This window comes from Callionymus lyra, chromosome 7, assembly GCF_982586985.1.
Source record: "Callionymus lyra chromosome 7, fCalLyr1.hap1.1, whole genome shotgun sequence".
Classification (NCBI taxonomy): Eukaryota; Metazoa; Chordata; class Actinopteri; order Syngnathiformes; family Callionymidae; genus Callionymus; species Callionymus lyra.
The window spans coordinates 12,209-18,109 of record NC_141824.1 but is presented as its reverse complement, the minus strand read 5'-3'; the positions used below and the strand labels follow the sequence as shown (position 1 = coordinate 18,109).

Sequence of the window (5,901 nt, the reverse complement as noted above, 5' to 3'; positions counted from 1 at the left end):
TTAAAGATGACGACAGAATGTCAAGGAGACGCTCATCCCTGGCAGCAGTCTCCTTGTCTCTCCTCTCATCCCTCGCCCTCATTTCAATCATAATCCTCTCTTCTCTCTCCCTCATCTCCCTCATCATTCTCTCCTCTCTCTCCACGCTCTCCCTGTACCTCCTCTCCTCTTTCTCCGAGTCATCTTTTCTCTTCTTCTCTTCTCTCTCCCTCATCTCCCTCATCATTCTCTCCTCTCTCTCCACGCTCTCCCTGTACCTCCTCTCCTCTCTCTCCACGCTCTCCCTGTACCTCCTCTCCTCTTTCTCTGAGTCATCTTTTCTCTTCTTCTCTTCTCTCTCCATAAGCTCTCTTTTGTTGATTTGCTGGAGCTCCAAGAATTGTCCATCTTTTTTTCATTCAGTGCATCCACAAAATTCACAACATCCACCCGCCGCCTTTTCTGGGTAGATGCTGTGAATGCGCTTTGCTGTGGGGTCTGCACAGAGGGGGGTTCAACCACAACCGCGTCCTGGGAGGATGAGGCGATGAGGCGATGCGGTGTTATCGAAGGCTTGGCCCAAATCGCCTCATCCATCGAGGTGTACCACTTCCAGGATGTGGCAGTGACTTCACCCCCCTCTGTGCTGACCCCAGTTGAGGGGCACTTCAGCTTCTGTGAAGGAAAGAATTAGAGGGAATTATATATTTTACATCTCTATCCTTATTGTCATATGAAGCCATTCAACTTATAATAATGTTAGTACATGGTGTAACGTGTATGCCAGCAGGACATTTTTTTTTATTTTATTTTTTTTTTAGAATCCCTTATTAGTCCCGCGAGGGGAAATTCAACCATTCACACATACTGATGGGAGTAGGCATGCACACTTGCGCCAAGTTCACCATCAGGAGCAATCAGGGTGAAGTGTCTTGCTCAGGGACACAACGACACAAGCTTGTCTGGAGCTGGGATTGAACCTGCAACCTTTTGGACTGCAGGCAACCACTCTACCATCTGAGCTATGTCGCCCCTTTTTTTTTTTTTTTTTTTTTTTTTTTTTTTTTTTCTACATCTTAGCTTGAAAACCCTTGTACGCTTGTTTAAGGTTTTCCCACTTCTTTTTGGCGTAGGCTAGGGTCACCTTCCCCCCCAGCTCCCGGGCATTAATGAACACCCTGATTGAAATACAAGTTGACACAACTATGCAATGACACTCCTTACAGCAACATCAATCTCTACAAACATGTAAGTTATTAAGGTGTCATTCATGTTAGCATGATAAAATATGATGTTCATTCACTTACTCAAAGCCAGTGATGGCTGCATTACGCCTCCCTGTAAAAAGGGAGGCGTTAGCAGATCGCCACTCAATGAGGGCCCTTGTGTCTTCATCGCCCCCTGAAAAATAAATACATTTTTAAATGAAAATAAATACAATAATATCTATACTCAGAACAGTAAAAACAATATTGTTTATATACTCTGTGCTGATACGCTAGCTTCAGCAATTCGGCTGTGAACACACATCTTATACCACAATAAACGTAACGTACATGTCATGACGTATGATTAGTGAGTGTTCGCTCGCAAGCTAGCGAAAAAACATTAGCATTCACGTTTTCGTCCAAAATACACATAAACATACGTTAATGACGTTTCTATACAACAGCACTAGTGCAAACATATGAAATGAAAAACTTACATCGGTATACAGTTGAAATATTGACCGAGGGGGCGTCGCTCCCAACGTGTTCTCTTGCCGCCTCCATTTGACTGGTAGTGACGTAACTTCCGTTTAAAACGTCAACATCATTAAGATGGCGGCTGTTTAGTATGGTTAGTGTCCATCGAACCATGCTAGTTTTGTGGGCGTGTTAGTATGCCAATTTAGTATGCATGGCGCACTAAATTTCGCATACTAAGAATTGAGACACACTAACGTACTAAAAATACTAACTTTTAGTATGCTAGTATGCGATTTGAGACAGCACCGGTTACGAGCACGGGCCAGTGTGAACGGAGTCCGACCCACGACTGTTGGAAAGGCGAGAGAGAAGAGGAGAGAGAGGAAAAGAAATTCCAAAATTTGAGGTCTGGGTGGGAATCAAACCAGGGTCCTAGGAAGTACAGGGCAGTTAATTTGCACGGTGCGCCACAGAGGTCTGTGGAGTTCCTGTACGTATGGGGGTGGGGTCATGGATAAAGAATGGAGAAAGAGCGAGACAGAAAAAATCAGAGGTATGGGTGGGAATCGAACCTGGGTCCTCAGAAGGTTGGGGCGGTCTAATAGTGTGTGGAGCCATGGAGGTCTGCAGGGTTCCTGGAGGTCTGCAGGGTTCCTGAAGGTAAGGAGGTGAGGTCATGGATAAAAAATAGGGATGCAGGGTTAAAAAATAAATATATATCACAATATGGGTGGGGAAAAAAAATTGGGGGAAATTTGTGTTTATTGTCGGGGGTAGAAAGGGGTTAGATTTAGGGTTGGAGGGGTTAGGTTTTTCTGGAAGTGAGGTATAGGTTTTAAGGTTAAGGTGAGGGTTAAGGAGTAGGGGGGTGAAGGTTGAGTTTAGGTTTAGGGGGGTTAGATTTGGATTAGGGGGGTGAAGGTTAAGTTTAGGGTTTAGGGGGGTTAGGGTAAGGAATTTGGAAAAATGAGGTTTTAGGGGCTCAGGGGGTTAGGGTTAGGGTCAGGGTGAGGGTTAGGTTTGGGGTTCAGGGTTAGGTTTTAGAGTAGGGGGGTGAAGGTTAGGTTAAGGGTAAGGGTTAGGAATTAGGGCAAATGGGGTTAGGGGCTCAGGGGGTAAGGGTTAGGGTAAGGGTAAGGGTTGGGTTTAGAGTTAGGGGTAGGAGGGGGTGAATGGGAGAATGAGGGTTAGGTTTAGATTGGGATGGTAAATAGAGGGGAGGGAGAGGAGGAGAGAATAAGAGAAGAAAGAGTAAAAGGTGAGAAGTAAAAAAATGATATCACATGATGTTTTAGGGATTCAGTTTAGTCCTTTTGGGGTCCTGGTGTCCAATCTGGTGATCCAGCTCCGGGCTCTTGTCTCCCTCTGGTGGCGGGTCCAGGTGTCGCAGTGTTCCAGGAGGTGAAGTTGTAATTGTAGTTTATTGTGCTTAATGAAGTGGTTGGAGATGGGGTTGTTGCTGTTGAGTGAATGTTTGAATAGGTGTTGTAATTTTTGTGTTGTGATAGAGAGTAGGGTGTGTGTGTGACCGATGTATGACTGCAGGTGGAACAGGTGATTGAAAAAAATGCAGTTGCGGATGGGTGAGGGAGGCAGTGGTGGTAAAGGGTATATGTGTGTGTGGTCCGTGTTATAGATCCATTTTATTTTTGTATTGAGGAATGTTGGTGGGTGGTTGTGGGTGATTTTTGGAAGTTGGTGCGTATGAGCAGTTGGTGCAGGTTGGTGTTTTTACGGTGTGCAGGTATAATTTTGTGGTTGTGAAGGGTGTGTAAGTGAGTTTGGATAGTGGTGAAGGTGTTTTTTATTTGTGAAAAAAGTGAGTGGGACGAGAGGGTGTAAGTGGAGATGAAAGGAATAATAGTGTGGTTATCCGGTGGGCGGTGAAGGAGAAATGTCTTGTAGCAGTGACGAAGAAAAGATCTAGAATAACCCCTGTGGCGTAGTGATTTAAAAAGGATGGTAGAAGCAGTTTTAAAGTCAAGGTGACGGGTACAGATGCGGTGAAAGCGGAGTATTTGTGATTTAATAAGGCCGGAGAAGGTGTGCCGGGGCTGAAAAGAGGTTTTGTGAAGAAGTGCATGTGTGTCCGTGTCCTTAAAGAATACCCCGATGTCCAAGTGCTGTGTATGGGTGAACGTAGGTCCTTTAAATATTGTCGTGTCGAGGAAGTCAATAGAGTGGAAGTCAAGGGTAGATTTCAGGGTGATGGAGTCGTCCAGGGAGTTGAGTGTGAGTATGAATTTGTTAAATTGTGTCAAACTACCAGGCCAGATTCCGAAAATGTCATCTAAGTAACGTAGGTAAGTAGTAGGTCGGATGTGATAGTGATTGAGGGCATTAAGCTCCCACTCTGCCATATAAATATTCGCGTAAGCGGGAGCAAAACGTTTCCCCATGGCCGTGCCTGAAATCTGTAAGTAATATGTGTCGTTGAATTTAAAATCATTTCGTCGTAAATTAATTTCTAAAAGTTGAATAAGTTCAGTGTCTGGTCTGCCTGGGTCAGGGAATTTTTTAAACAAGTTGTTAACAGAAAGTAGTCCTTTGTCTATGTTGATGTTAGTGTAAAGTGAGTCTACGTCGAGAGAAAATAAGAAGGAGTTAAAGGGGACGGTGATATTTTTAATTTTGTTAATAAAGTCATGTGTCTTTTATATAACTGGGGTGACGTGTGGAGACAGGAGTCAGGTAGTAGTCTAGGTATTGTGCGGTATTGTATGTGTCGCTGGAGCAGTCAGAAACTATAGGTCGGCCGGGAGGGATTTTGAATGGGATAGTCCAGGTCTCTGGTTTTTTGTGGATTTTGGGAAGTATGTAGAAAAGTCTAGGTCTAGGGTTTATTGAGGGAGTGAGGAAGAGTTTTTGGGTCAAGTTGATGTGTCCGTTGTCAAAAAGGCAGTCCAGTATTGGTTGGAGTAACAGGTGTGTGTCCGTGAAGATAGGTGTCGTCAGTGGTTTATAGTATTTTGTGTCGGAAAGTTGTCGTAGTACTTCATATGTGTATTGTGATTTATCCATGATGACTATAGTGTTGCCTTTATCTGCGGGTTTGATGATTATGTCCTTGTTATTTAACAGGTCATGTAGTCCGTCTTGTTCAGTGGGTGTAATGTTCAGTGGTGGTGTAGGAATGTCTGAGTGGAGTTGAAAGAAGTTTTTGTCGGAGATGAGTTTTTTATTTAGTGCAGGTGGAAAGTAGGAGTCAGATGGTGTCCAAGTTGATGGTGGTGTGAAAGGTATTGTGGTTGTTTTAGGTGCGTGTTGGAAAAAGAGTGCCAGTTTTATTTTACGGTGCAGTTGTTGTATATCATAAAGTGTCTGTTGTGTGTGGTGTTTGTTTATGTTAGGTCTATTGTTGAGGTGAGTGGGGATGAAAGTGAGTCCTTTTTCTAAAATGTGAGTTTGGTGTATAGTGAGGGTGAAGGTGTCCGAAAGGTTGAGAATGGTGGTGGCTCTGGGTGCAAGTGTGCTCGTGGTGTTAGGAAAAAGTCACCCTGTGCCAGTGGTGCAGAAGGTGTGTGGCTGTATCCCGTGTCCAGTGTATGTTGTCCCGTTCCGTGATAAATAGGTTATCCGGGAGTTTTGGGATGTACGGGTAAGTTTTAGTGATGCGTTTATTAAGAGAGGTTAAAGTTTCTTTTTGTTTGTATGGAAGTGATTTTGAGAAGTTGATAAGTGGGATCCAGACGGTTGTATTTGGTAAATGTTCTGTTGCAGCAAGTACCAATTCTTTTAGATTATTAATGATGACTTCTGGTTTTGAGTCGCGGTCATTAAAACCAAAGGATAAAATCATTTGTGCTGCTGCGGTGGTGCATATGGAATTTTTGATTATGTGTGATGCATGGAGGAGTTTGGCCCCCGGAAAATAATCTAATTGAAGATTTTGAAATTGTGAGATGGGTGGAATTCTAGAAATCTTGAATCACCTATTATTGCATATTTGTTTGTAATTGATAATGTCCAGTGACGGAGTTTTTTTGTCGTGTATGGGTGTCGTGTAGGGCGGATGCATCGAAGCTCACATGGTGTTGCTGGGGAGGGTCCCGGAGCTGGATCCGTGTTCTCGTATGAAGTCTCCTCCGTTGACGGGGTCCCGTAAGTAGAGAAGAGCTGCTCCAACGTCGGTGGAGACTCGGGGTAGTTGGTGGATGGTTCAGGAAGTGGCTGTTCAATTGGTGAGGAAGTGTCCTGTGGGGGGTGGGGGGGGTGTGGGGAGAGGATGAAACCC

The 5,901-nt window shown here is 44.2% G+C and overlaps 1 long non-coding RNA gene and 1 pseudogene across 1 annotated transcript; both read right to left on the bottom strand.

The window, feature by feature from the left end:
* Positions 1-1,077: 1,077 nt before the first annotated feature.
* LOC148074564 (uncharacterized) lies at positions 1,078-1,743 on the bottom strand. Its single transcript, XR_015711847.1, has 3 exons — positions 1,685-1,743; positions 1,287-1,380; positions 1,078-1,157 (listed from the first exon to the last, which is right to left on the bottom strand). It is a non-coding gene; the product is annotated as an uncharacterized LOC148074564 (long non-coding RNA).
* Positions 1,744-3,165: 1,422 nt separating this feature from the next.
* On the bottom strand, positions 3,166-5,215 carry LOC148074563 (uncharacterized; annotated as a pseudogene).
* Between the last annotated feature and the right edge of the window lie 686 nt (positions 5,216-5,901).